We start from the raw sequence: 12,458 nt of genomic DNA on the forward strand, positions 1-12,458 counted from the left end.
GGGCCAGACTATATTTTGGAAAAAAAATATGAACAAATTCCTATGGCCCACAAAAAACCCAGAGATGCATTGTAAATAAAAGGACACATTCTACTCATGTAAAAACACCAGGCAGGCCCCACAAAAAACCCAGAGATGCATTGTAAATAAAAGGACACATTCTACTCATGTAAAAACATGCTGATTCCCAGACTGTCCGCGGGCCGGATTTAGAAGGCGATTGGGCAATCCAAACAAGGACAACTGGCCAAAGGTGGCAAGGATGTTCCCCCCAATTGCAATAAAGGTGAGGCAAAGCAAAAGGCTGATCTACACAGCAAGACCAGAACATGTTGTACAGTAGGAATATTATTGCAGAGCCTCTCCAGCTACTCTCTCTCACACACACACATTCAGCAAAGAAGATTTACTGTAGAATTTCAAGGTTGCCATTTGAGCCACAAGTGAAATCAACTGAGGGTATAAAGAAATAATTGTTTTAAGAGCAGAGCACAAGGGTGGAAATCTAGTTTCCTTGTCTGGCTAAACGGCCCCCTGTGGCAAGGAAAGATAAGGTGGGAGGGGAGCGAGGGGAGGGGAGGAAGAGGCAAATAAATTCAGGGTTCAACAGCATCCCCTTTTCAGGCCTCGTTTGCACAACAATGGCACATCCTTGTACTACAATTCACAAACTCAAGTGCCCTCAATGATCATCATTATTACATTTAATACAACACCCTCAATGTGCCTAGAACTTTGCAAGGTCTTAAGATGGTAGGTACCTGCCCCAAGGAACATACAATCAAAGTTTTGATACAGGGAAGGGAACAGAGGCAACTGCCCCAGGGAGCATCCACAGTGAGATTTGTCTGCATGACCCATTTCCTTTGGAAACAGCAGTGTGATTCTTTGGATCCTGGCTACACTGAGCACTCAGCAAATTTGATCCTACAAACTGGCATAATTTCACCAAAGTTGTTGACCTAATCCCAAAGTCATTTACTCAGAAGAAAATCCCACCGGATTCACTGGGCCTTACTCCAAAGCAGACATGACCAGGACTACAAACCTTGCCCTACACACACACTTGGGAGTAAGCCCCACTGAACTCATGCTTACTTCTGAGTAAACATGCATAGTAGAATCAAACTCGAAATCAGGTAGATTTAATCCGAAGGGGGCTGGAATTATTATTTCAATATTTCAGCATGCTGGGACGATGCTATTGTTTTTCCCCCTTCACCTTTTAAAGAAAGGAGTCAGATGGCTTGTTAAAGACCAATAGGTTTATCCTGCCACAAGCCTTTTGAGGACAGAATTTCATCCTACACATCTTCAGTTGGTGGATTATGTATAAAGACACACGCAGATGCTCACCCATGGAATTAGGAAGACTAAATAAAACAGTGGATCCCAAAGTACCGAATACAAATGGGTGCTGGACTACCAAATTTGCAGCCAGAGACAGACAAGAAATTAGTAGAAGAAATTGTTTGGGAGCTAAATAAACATAGATGGGGAAGGGGAAAACAACGCCGCAGCAACGCAGGGGAAACGTTTTGTTAAAAAAAGTTTCCAAACGTGCCCAACCTCCAGTCTAACCCGTTTGCGGACCCGTCTCCACGTTCCTGAAGCTGTGACCCACTCCCTCGGACTCCGAAAGCCGCTTAAGCCCCCGCGCGCTCGGCATCCCAACAGGGCGAGCTAACGTGGGAAAGCCTGGAGCGCGCCTTCCAGCCGCCGTGCGCCCTCCGGCTTAAGCCACTCGCGGATGGATCGCTCGCCAGGAGGACATAGCTGCCAAGTTTTCCCTTTTCTCGTGAGGAAGCCTATTCAGCATAAGGGAAAATCCCTTTAAAAAAGGGATAACTTGGCAGCTATGCAGGAGGGAAAGGAGCGCGGGGAGGTCAGGCGTCGGGATTCGGCGAGGCTCCTTGGAAACAAGCAGCTCCAAAGCGGCGCGCGTAGTTTCCAAGCCAGCGCCAAACCTCTCCGCGCCACGGCGAATACGCGCCGGACCTGGAGAGCCACGGATCCAAACTTTGGAGAAATTAAGATGTCCAAAGCCAAGCGCTTAGCACTTACCCGCTCGGTCGCTCGGTCGTTCTCGCCGCGCAGCCGGGACGGGGCGTCCGCGGGACTCCGCCAAGGGAGGTGCGCTCGCTCGCGACGCGGGGCGCCCCGCCCGGGTGGGTGGGGACAGGTGCGCTCAGCAAACAGGCGGCGAGGCAACAATGCGGAGCGGGCGGGCGCTGTGCTGACTCAGCCCGCCCCGCAGGCGCTGACATCACGCCCGCCCGGCGCGTAAAGGCGCACGCGCGCCCAGCCGCTGCGAACCCCCGTCGCATGTCGCGGGTTCGAGTCCTGCTGGACCCGTATACGAATCCGAGAGTTGGAAGGGACAGTTGACTGGCGTAGCCAGGAGGGGCAAGGGGACACATAGCTGTCAACTTTCGGATTTGAAAATAAGGGATCAGCAGCAGCCTCACCTGTCCCGGGGACAGTCTATGGCAGGCACCCCCAAACTTCGGCCCTCCAGATGGACTACAATTCCCATCATCCCTGACCACTGGTCCTGTTAGCTAGGGACCATGGGAGTTGTAGGCCAAAACATCTGGAGGGCCACAGTTTGGGGGTGCGGGGACTCTACGGTATATCTAACAATCCAGGATAGCAGCTGGAAACGGCGCTGGAATAAGGGAATTTCCAGCAAAAAAAGGGAAGGCTGACAGCCATGAGGGGACAAGGAGGCAATTGTCCCCTCTGAATCAAGTAAATAAATAAAAATACTTAACTAAAAGTAGAAACTGTAGAAAGCGATTATTCTGAGCACTTGGGGTCCAAAGAAAGTAATTTAAAGCAACTGCTGTTGAGACATTTCCTTTCGAATCTGCTAGACAGAGCCAGACAGAGGATGATGACAGGTGGTGTCCTGCCCCTCCCCAAAATAAATCCTGGCTGCACCTATGGAAGGGACTCCCCAGGGTCATTTAGTCCATCAGGATGGGTGGGCTTGAACCACCAACTTTCTGGTTAACAGCTGGACGCACTCACCCATTGCACCACAGGAGCTTCCCCCCCCTCTTATTAAGCAGTTGGAATAATAACACTAATAATTTTATTATTTATACACCGCCCATCTGGCTGGGTTTCCCCAGTTATTCAACACCTGGGCATTTAGTTTGATTTATTGGCTTTCTGTGCGGCTTACGAACAGTATTGGTTTGTTGCACCTATAGCCCACCTTTCGATCCATGGAGCTCAAGGTGGCTTTTGCATAGCTCTCCCGCTCCTCATCTAATCAGCACAACAACCCTATGAGGTAGGGTAGCTGGGAGAGGCAGCAACTGGCTCAAGTAGGAAGTCAACCCAGGTCTCTCAGGTCCTGGTCCAACACTCTAAGCACTGCACCTCCACTGGCTAATGATAACATAGAGTGGTGTCTCCTAAATTTTTTACACATCACTTGGGAAGAAGGGCAAACTAATGCCAGTGTACTGGAAGAAGCAAAGATCGCCAGTGTTGAAGCAATGATTCTTAAACATCAACTTCGTTAGACTGGTCATGTTGTGCGGATGCCTGATGATCGTCTTCCAAAGCAACTACTCTATTCCGAACTTAAAAATGGAAAGTGTAATGCTGGTGGTCAACAAAAGAGGTTTAAATTCTCTCTCAAGGCAAATCTTTTAAAATGTAGTATAAACACTGACAAACTGGGGAACACTGGCTTGTGAGCGCTCCAGTTGGGGAACAGCCTTTACCAAAGGTGTCGTGGGCTTTGAAGACACTCAAACTCAAGACGCAAGGGAGAAACGTGCTAAGAGGAAGGCACGCTTGGCAAACCCTCACCGTTATCAACTCCCTCCTGGAAACCTACCGGTATGTCCTCACTGTGGAAGGACGTGTGGATCCAGAATTGGCCTCCACAGTCACTTGCGGACTCACTGTTAAGACCATTTTCATGGAAGACAATCATACTTGGCTATGAGTGATCGCCAAAGAAGAAGTCGCGCGTCACAGATGCAGCATAAATTGCATAAATTCATCAACAAAACAATTGCCATCTGGAAAGCACTATTAACAAAGCAGCAACTGAAAAATAAGCTAAACATCACCAATTTCAGCAAAAGACCTGTTTTGTGATTAACAAATCAATAATATGGCATTTATAATCTGTAAATCAATATTAAGAGAATAGCAGCTAAAATAAACAAATTAAGCGCTGTTAAGTTCATACACACAATCTCCACCGCCCCCTGACTCAAATTCTTTCTTTTTATTCAGTTCATTAAAATACACATAAAAGACACATGGTCTCTGTTCATCGACTTGTTTAACGCAGGGCATGCCAGTTATTTGGCTTAGTTCCTTGTTTTAATGTATGAAGTTAACGTTAGCTACCTGACTAAATGATTTAATTTGCGAAGTTTAATGTGTGTCCCATGGACTGCAAGAAGATCAAACCTATCCATTCTTAAGGAAATCAGCCCTGAGTGCTCACTGGAAGGACAGATCGTGAAGCTGAGGCTCCAATACTTTGGCCACCTCATGAGAAGAGAAGAATCCTTGGAAAAGACCCTGATGTTGGGGCACAAGGAGAGGGCACAAGGAGAGGGCACAAGGAGAAGGGGACGACAGAGGATGAGATGGTTGGACAGTGTTCTCGAAGCTACGAACATGAGTTTGACCAAACTGCGGGAGGCAGTGCAAGACAGGAGTGCCTGGGGTGCAATGGTCCATGGGGTCACGAAGAGTCGGACATGACTAAACGACTAAACAACAACAATGTGTGGCTGATCGACTTAATTAATTAATTGGTGGACTTTTTTTGTCCCATTGTTCCTCCAGCTGACTGAGGGAGACCCATTTCCTGCCTCGGCTTTCACCCTCATCTCATTCCGAGCCAATTCTGAGTTGCGTCTGATGTTTTGTATGTGTGCCTGAGCATGTGTGTGCATGCAGTCAGACGCTGAGCACATGTGTGCCTGAGCACATCCAGCGAGGCCAGAGGATTGGAGACACTCATGAACCGAGAATGCACCAGCCTCCTGAACCCTCGGTGACACACGTTCCATTTAACATAATCAAAGACACGAGGGTTCAGTTCACCACTGTGTTCTCCATCCCCGTTCTGCCACCGTGAGTCACCGCAGTGCCATTTGTGGGCAGGTGTCGCTGTCACATGCTGGTTATTCAACAGCGTTACAGAAACCTGGTGCTGAGTCAACTCTCATGGGAAGGAGCGATGATGTACACCTAGCTTGGTAGGTAATTGGAGATAACACGCCAGCAAGCGCCAATTTTTTGGTTGATGCTGCTTACGAATAAAAGCCAATGTTCACTTGCAACCTGTACGGGGCTCCTGCCTCTCCTCAAAGAATAATCCCTCTGCAATGCTCTTCCAAAGTGAGCATCTTTTCATGCTCCGAGAGAAGAAATGAATGGAAAACCCCAAATTTTGCAGAATCGCAAGCCCCATCACAAAGGCTCCGTAGAGAAGGTAAAAGTGGTTTCACAAAATCAGGTGAAAGACCAAAATGCGTTCTAAGCATGTGATTTCAACATGCCTGGAGAAGAGAAGGTTAAGGGGTGATATGATAGCCATGTTCAAATATATAAAAGGACGTCATATAGAGGAGGGAGAAAGGTTGTTTCCTGCTGCTCCAGAGAAGCGGACTCGGAGCAATAGATTCAAACTACAAGAAAGAAGATTCCACCTAAACATTAGGAAGAACTTCCTGACAGTAAGAGCTGCTTGGCGGTGGAATTTGCTACCAAGGAGTGTGGTGGAGTCTCCTTCTTTAGAGATCTTTAATCAGAGGCTTGACAGGCATATGTCGAGAATGCTTTGATGGTGTTTCCTGCTTGGCAGGGGGTTGGACTAGATGGCCCTTGTGGTCTCTTCCAACTCTATGATTCTATGATTCTAAGTCAGCGTGTGGAAGGTTGAGAAGCCTTTAATGAAATCCACGAGCCCTGGTCACTGATCCCTGGCAAGCTTAGAAAATGCATGCCCAAAATTCCTTCTAAAAACAGGAGGAACACAGGAAACTGCCTTATGTAGAATCAATGGACTCTCATCTCGTCCTGCCGGCGGGAAACCCACGAGCAGGATTTGAGCGCAAGAGCACTCTCCCCTTCTCAAGGAGAAGCCCTTGCAAAGTCTCACTGCCAGGCAGCAGGTGTAGCTCAGCAACGAAGCTTCCTGACTTCCAGATCCATGACATTCTTTTCCATCAGCTTCGCTCTGTTACACTGGGCCCAGTTCTGCAATTGGGCCAAACTGGAATACCCAAACACCTCTTTCTCTCTCTCTCTCTCTCTCTCTCTCTCTCTCTCTCTCTCTTCCTCCCTCCCTCTCTGGAACTGTTCCACCTACTCCTAATTACACGCCAAATCCATAACGAGTGGTTAAGTAATATCCAGCTGCTGCTGCTCAGTGCCTCTTGGCGATTTGCAGGACAGGAAAGAGCGGCATACCTGACATGCTTCTAAAAAGAGGCCAAACCGGTTGTTCTGAGGACTGTGTGAAGATTTCATTTCATTTTCGTGCCACGGTGTACGAATAAGGAGGCGACATTCATGGGCTGGATCCAAAGAGTGAGCAAATAACACACCTTTGCACAACTTGTTTCCTTGAACAACATCCACCCCCTCTGGATCTGGAAACAGTAATTGAGATGACTAATTACTACTCTCTGAAAAAAAGAAATGAATGAAATATGACTAGAATGGAGCAACAAATTGTGCATTTTCTCTCTCTAAAATCCACCCCTTTGCATCTGGGGCTACAAGGGGAGGACGAGATGCCAGAGGTAGAGGAGAAAAGCACCGCCATGATCCCAAAATTCTCACTTTTTTGAGTTTGGAATTTGAAATTCTATCACATGCCCTCCAACATGTCTTTGATGAAAATAGGGAAATCTTATTCAGTTATTATATTTATACCCAGCCCATCTGACTCGGTTGCCCCAGCCACGCTGGGTGCCTTCTGACATATATCAAAACATTTTAAAAAATTAAACATTAAAAAAATTCCCTATACCCGGCTGCCTTCAGATGTCTTCTAAAGGTTGTATAGTTACTTATCTCCTTGGCTTGGGGGTTGCATAATTCCATCTCCTCCAACATTTCTCAGATGAAAATAGGGATGTCCTACGGAAAAGTGGGATATTCCAGGATCAAATCAGAAACCAGAATGGCTTCTGTAAATCTGGGGCTATCCCTGTAAAATAGGGACACTTGTTGTTGTTTAGTCGTTTAGTCATGTCCAACTCTTCGTGACCCCATGGACCAGAGCACGCCAGGCACTCCTGTCTTCCACTGCCTCTCGCAGTTTGGTCAGACTCATGTTGGTAGCTTCGAGAACACTGCCCATCTTTACCATGCTAAAACAGCATCATCCACACAAAAAGGGAAGTATCAGGGAGATTTGAAGGGAACCTCAAAGTTTGCAGAATTACCAAAAACATTTAGGGGGCAAAAAAAACCCAAACACTTCTTAGCTGCTGGAGGGGTGGACAGGAATTGCCCTGTGAAAACTGGACTCAGTAGTAGTCATGGAATTCCGGTTGATTCTTGGAGCAACAGGTGGGAATGAAGAAATGAATGGAGTGTCCTGCAAAAGGAAATGAATGGAGTCTCCTGTAAAAGCAAAGGGGCACTTCCATGCTTGTTTGTGAGGCCTAGAATTCAGAAGCAGGTGTCTCTGAGTACCAGGTCCTGGCAATGACAAATGGGGGAAAGCGCTGTTGAACCCAGTGTCTGCTTCTGGGCTTCCCGAATACCCTCTGTTGTTGGCTACAGGGAGAACAGGATGCTGGACTGGAAGGTACTTTGGCCTGATCCAGCCGGGCTTATCTTCTGTTCCTAAAGAATGAACAGAACAGAAGTACCTATAGCCTGGCGCTCATAAAGGTAAAGGGACCCCTGATCATTAGGTCCAGTTGTGGACAACGGGTTGCAGCGTACTTCTAGCTTAACTGGCCAAGGGAGCTGATGTACAGCTTCCGGGTCATGTGGCCAGCATGACTATGCCACTTCTGGCGAATGAGACCAGTGCACAGAAAGGCCATTTACCTTCCCGTTGGAGCGGTACCTATTTATCTTCTTGCACTTTGACATGCTTTTGAACTGCTAGGTTGGCAGGAGCAGGGACCAAGCAACGGGTGTTCACCCCGTCGCGGGGATTCGAACCGCCGACCTTCTGATTGGCAAGCCCTAGACTCTGTGGTTTAACCCACAGCGCCACCCGCGTCCCACAGCCTGGCGCTCATAGTGAACCCATTAACAGAACCAGGCTTGGACTGAGTCTTCTCCAGCCATGTGAACCTGTTCCACTCTCGAAGGTGACCACTCTCGAAGGTGACTCACAAATCCACTCCTAGGTAGAGTTTTAGATGTTGTCTGAAGCCATGGAAAATATGTAATGAAATCAACTGACAGGTGCACGTCTCCCTACTAGCCCCACACACGGAAAGGAGACCGCAGCTCGGTTGTAGAGCATCTGCTTTGCATGCAGAAGGTCCCAGGTTCAATCCTTGGCATCGCCAGGTTGGTAAGGCTGTAAGAGACTCCCTGTCTGAAACCCTGGAGAGATGCTGCCCACTCAATGGACCAATGGCCTGCATTACTGTAAGGCATCTTCTTGTGTTCCTACCAACAACAAACTATAATTTCTAACTTTCCTCCTGCCCCCAGAAGAATGGCTAGATACCCTCCAGAGGAGAATCTAAATATAGATCCTATGCCTAAGCTTCTCACGATGAGCCAAATGGAAAAATAATTGGATCTGGCACCTCTATTAACTGATGCCAGCTTTTTCATCAGGGTAGCATTTGTGAGATCAGCTTTGCCAGCAGAGGCATGTTGAGGAACAGACCTCTTTCTGTTTTTCCTTAAAGTAATAGGCCATTTTGGCTTCCAGGGGAAGCTGAGATCTGCTTCCCAATATTGTACTGTATTTGAAAAAAGGTAAAGATCTAAGGCACGACTTGGGGAGAAGGGGTGTGTGCATGTGCGTTGCACCGCCAACACTAGTAATAGTTGTGGCGTGGGGGCGGGTTGTTTCTTCTTCGGGGCCAGTTGCCAGAAAAGCAAGCCACAAAGTGCCCCCTCCCATTGTTTTGAAGCTGTATGTCAAGGGATAGGGAACCAGCAGCCATCTATAGTTGTTGCGCTACATCTCTCATCATTCCCGACCTTTCACCCTGCAGACTGGGGCTGATGGGAGTTGGTTTCCAACAACATCTAGAAGGCCATGGGGTCTCCATCCCTGTTGTATGTCAAGGGCACATCCCAGCCAAAGGAACGCACATGGCAGATAGTTAGCTGTTCATTGTCAAAAGTAACACTTACAGCGACTTATACAGCTCTAGGGACCTACGCACACCAATCTGGCATCTAGGCAGCTACAGTATTCCCAGGTCCTTGCTCTGTGGAGCAGTTGCATCAGCAGGGGACCACTCTCCCTCCACCAGTTTACATGCCTTCCCCTGCCGGGCTGCGCACACGCAGCCGGAGACTGCACCTGCATGGCAACGTCCTCTGCTCCTCCCTTTTCAATCCCCTCCTGGTTCTGTGAGACAGTGGTGCAGGAGAGGGCAGGGGAGAACCCGGTCCTTCGCTTGCCTGGCCTGCCTCTTCCTCCAACCCATCCTGTGCTCCACCCTCCAGCTCTGAAGCTTCCCCTGCCTCTGACTCTGGACTCCAGTTCCTCACAAATCACTGACCCCCCTCTCACGTGTCAGACTCCAGCCCCTCTTCCCCCGCTGCACACTCATCAGTGTCCTGCCAGTCCCTGATTTGGGTCAGGGATGGTTGTCCCAGGCCCCTTAGTTTCTTCAGGATCTGGTATGGTTTGGCAGCCCCACCAGGATGAGCAGAAGCAGGAAGGAGATGAAGCAGAATAGGGTGGAGCTGAAGGCTGCTCCCAGCAATGGAGGACGGAGGTTCTCCCCTTTTGACTCCAGGAGTCCTATTGATGCAGCCTCCAGCTCTGTCCACCATCCGTCTAGCAGAGTGCAGAGCCTCTTTGGGGAGGGCTCCGCAACCAGCCCATGGGGTGGTTGAGCAGGGGGCAGGATGCAGTTTTGTTACCCAGAACCGGACACCACCACTGCCATAAACACGATCAGATGCATCAACCCATCCGAATGCTCATTTGCATTCCTGTAAAGTGAGAGTGTCTTGCAAGTGAGCTCATCACACCACATCTTTATGGGCTGGGTGGAGCGAGGCGTGGCGTTGGTTGAGACACCTCTGCTGCTTTACTTCGGCTCTGAATCTCCTGCCTTGCTTGCATACCTGGGCCCTGTGCTTGCCGCTGGGCCTGTACCCTCAACAAGAGGGGTTCAAAGACTGTCTCAAGGCAAATCTTTAAAAAACGTAGTATAAATACTGACAACTGGGAAACACTGGCCTGTGAGTGCTCCAGTTAGAGAACACCCTTTACCAAAGGTGTCATGGGCTTTTAAGACACTCGAACTCAGGGAGAAAGGGAGAAACATGCTAAGAGGAAGGCACGCTTAGCAAATCCACACCGTGATCAACTCCCGCCCGGAAACCTATATCCCCACTGTGGAAGGACTTGTGGATCCAGAATTGGCCTCCACAGTCACTTACGGACCCATTGTTAAAACCGTGTTTATGGAAGACAATCTTACTCGGATACGAGTGCTCACCAAAGAAGAAGAAGCCCTTACTAGAGGGAACCAATAACTCTTTCTTAACATCTGTCGCTGTGTTTTGGGCAGCCACAAGGCAGTGAACCCTCCCGTTGTTGTTGTTGTTGTTGTTGTTGTTGTTGTTGTTGTTGTTGACTGCAACTCCCATCAGTCCCACCTGGTTAGGTCAACGGTCAGAGATGTTGGGAGTTGTAGTCTAAAGAATTTGGTGAGCACCACAAGGGTCGTCTCTGCTTTTGGCGAATGGGCAAGCTTTTGCACTGCCCAAACCTTGTCCAGTCCTGCCAATGGGGAAGCTGTAGTCAGGTGGGGCAGAGGAAACAGACAAGCAAGTTTCAGCCACAGGTCAGAGCGCCTGGAAACAAGAGTGGTCACAGGGCTGGTCTTTCAGGACCCCGGACAGAGCCACTTTATTCAAATGACCAAGGGAGCTCTTTATACTTCCTGCTTTGGGCAACCTCCACAAGGAGTGCCCCTTTTGGAGGAATACATATCCTTAAAGGCTTTGGTTGGGATCCAGCAGCCTGCCACCTCTCCTTGATTAGCTCCCAGTACGTTTCCGAGCACAATTCAAAGTCTTGGTGCTGACCTTGAAAGCCCTAAACGGCCTCGGCCCAGTATACCTGAAGGAACGTCCCCACCCCCATCGTTCAGCCCGGACACTGAGGTCCAGCACCGAGGGCCTTCTGGCGGTTCCCTCGTTGCGAGAAGCCAAGTTGCAGGGAACTAGGCAGAGGGCCTTCTCGGTGGTGGCGCCCGCCCTGTGGAATGCCCACCCATCAGATGTCAAGGAAATAAACAATTATCTGACTTTTTACAGACATTTGAAGACAGCTCTGTTTGGGGAAGTTTTTAATGTTTGGTCGCATTTTTTATGATCTGTTGGAAGCTGCCTAGAGTAGCTGGGGAAACCCAGCCAGATAGTGGGTGGGGTATAAACTGTTGTTGTTGTTGTTGCTTGCCCAGTGTGTTGCCCTTGCATGTGAGCAGGCTTAGTGGAGCATGAGAGTATTGCTGGGCTGGTTCCGCCATTGAACCATAGAATTCATGTCCCCATGGGTCCATTTTTGCTTGCTCCTGCCCCTTCCAACAGATGGGCAGAGAAATCAGAACCCCCTTTACGCCAGGCTGGGGGAAGAGTTTGGATTGGGTGCAAGTGTCCCTCTACCCATCCCTGTTTTTTGTTTGTTGTTTTTGTTTTTGTTTGTTTGTTGAGAAGTAAAGCAGCTAGTAAGCATGATCTTTATTAAACTGTTGCAACAGGGTCCCCCGCTCACCCCACACAGGGAGGGAGGAGAGGAACCCAGAACAACGGTGTGCAAGCTCTCTTTTTTAAAATGTATTTTTATTAAATATTTTCTTGATTTACAAAGGTATGTGCAATGTCCCCCTCTTGTATTCCCCCCCCATGTAACATTTTTTTACAAATCAATTTCATTTGTTGAGACATTAGGAAGAAAAGGGGGAAAGAGGTGGAGGGGGGGAAGATGAGTGGGGTTGGGGTTGGGTGGCGATGTTTCTATTTTACTTAATATATGTGGGGTTTTGTGTCAGCGTTGCTTCTGCAGGTTCTCTGCTGTTCCTTTGGTGGTGAGAGAGGTTGGGGTTGGCCTAGGCCCTAGGAAGTGGCTGTTCATCTGTGGTTGGCCGTGGTGGTCTTTGTTTTCATATGTGAGTGGGGTGGGTGTCCGCCCTGTTGAGCTCCATTCTCCTGTCTCTTCTTGCTGTGGGATGCCAGCCTACCTCCACTGGTGCGAACCTCCCACTTTCTCCCAGCAGAAGGCCCCAAAACAG

General features: G+C 48.8%; 1 protein-coding gene across 2 annotated transcripts in view; it reads right to left on the reverse strand.

Moving 5' to 3' along the window:
* Positions 1-2,278, reverse strand: part of PROSER2 (proline and serine rich 2) — a 37,946-nt gene extending 35,668 nt beyond the window's left edge. Inside the window, exon 1 of one of the 2 annotated variants that reach the window (XM_035128110.3) lies at positions 2,065-2,278. The gene's annotated coding sequence lies outside the window, so the exon portion shown is untranslated. Of the gene's footprint in view, positions 1-1,569; positions 1,759-2,064 lie in introns of those variants that run through there. The other variant, XM_088652490.1, reaches the window with a different exon arrangement.
* Between the last annotated feature and the right edge of the window lie 10,180 nt (positions 2,279-12,458).

This window comes from Zootoca vivipara, chromosome 9 (genome assembly GCF_965207765.1).
Source record: "Zootoca vivipara chromosome 9, rZooViv2.hap1.1, whole genome shotgun sequence".
In the NCBI taxonomy this organism is placed as follows: domain Eukaryota; kingdom Metazoa; phylum Chordata; class Lepidosauria; order Squamata; family Lacertidae; genus Zootoca; species Zootoca vivipara.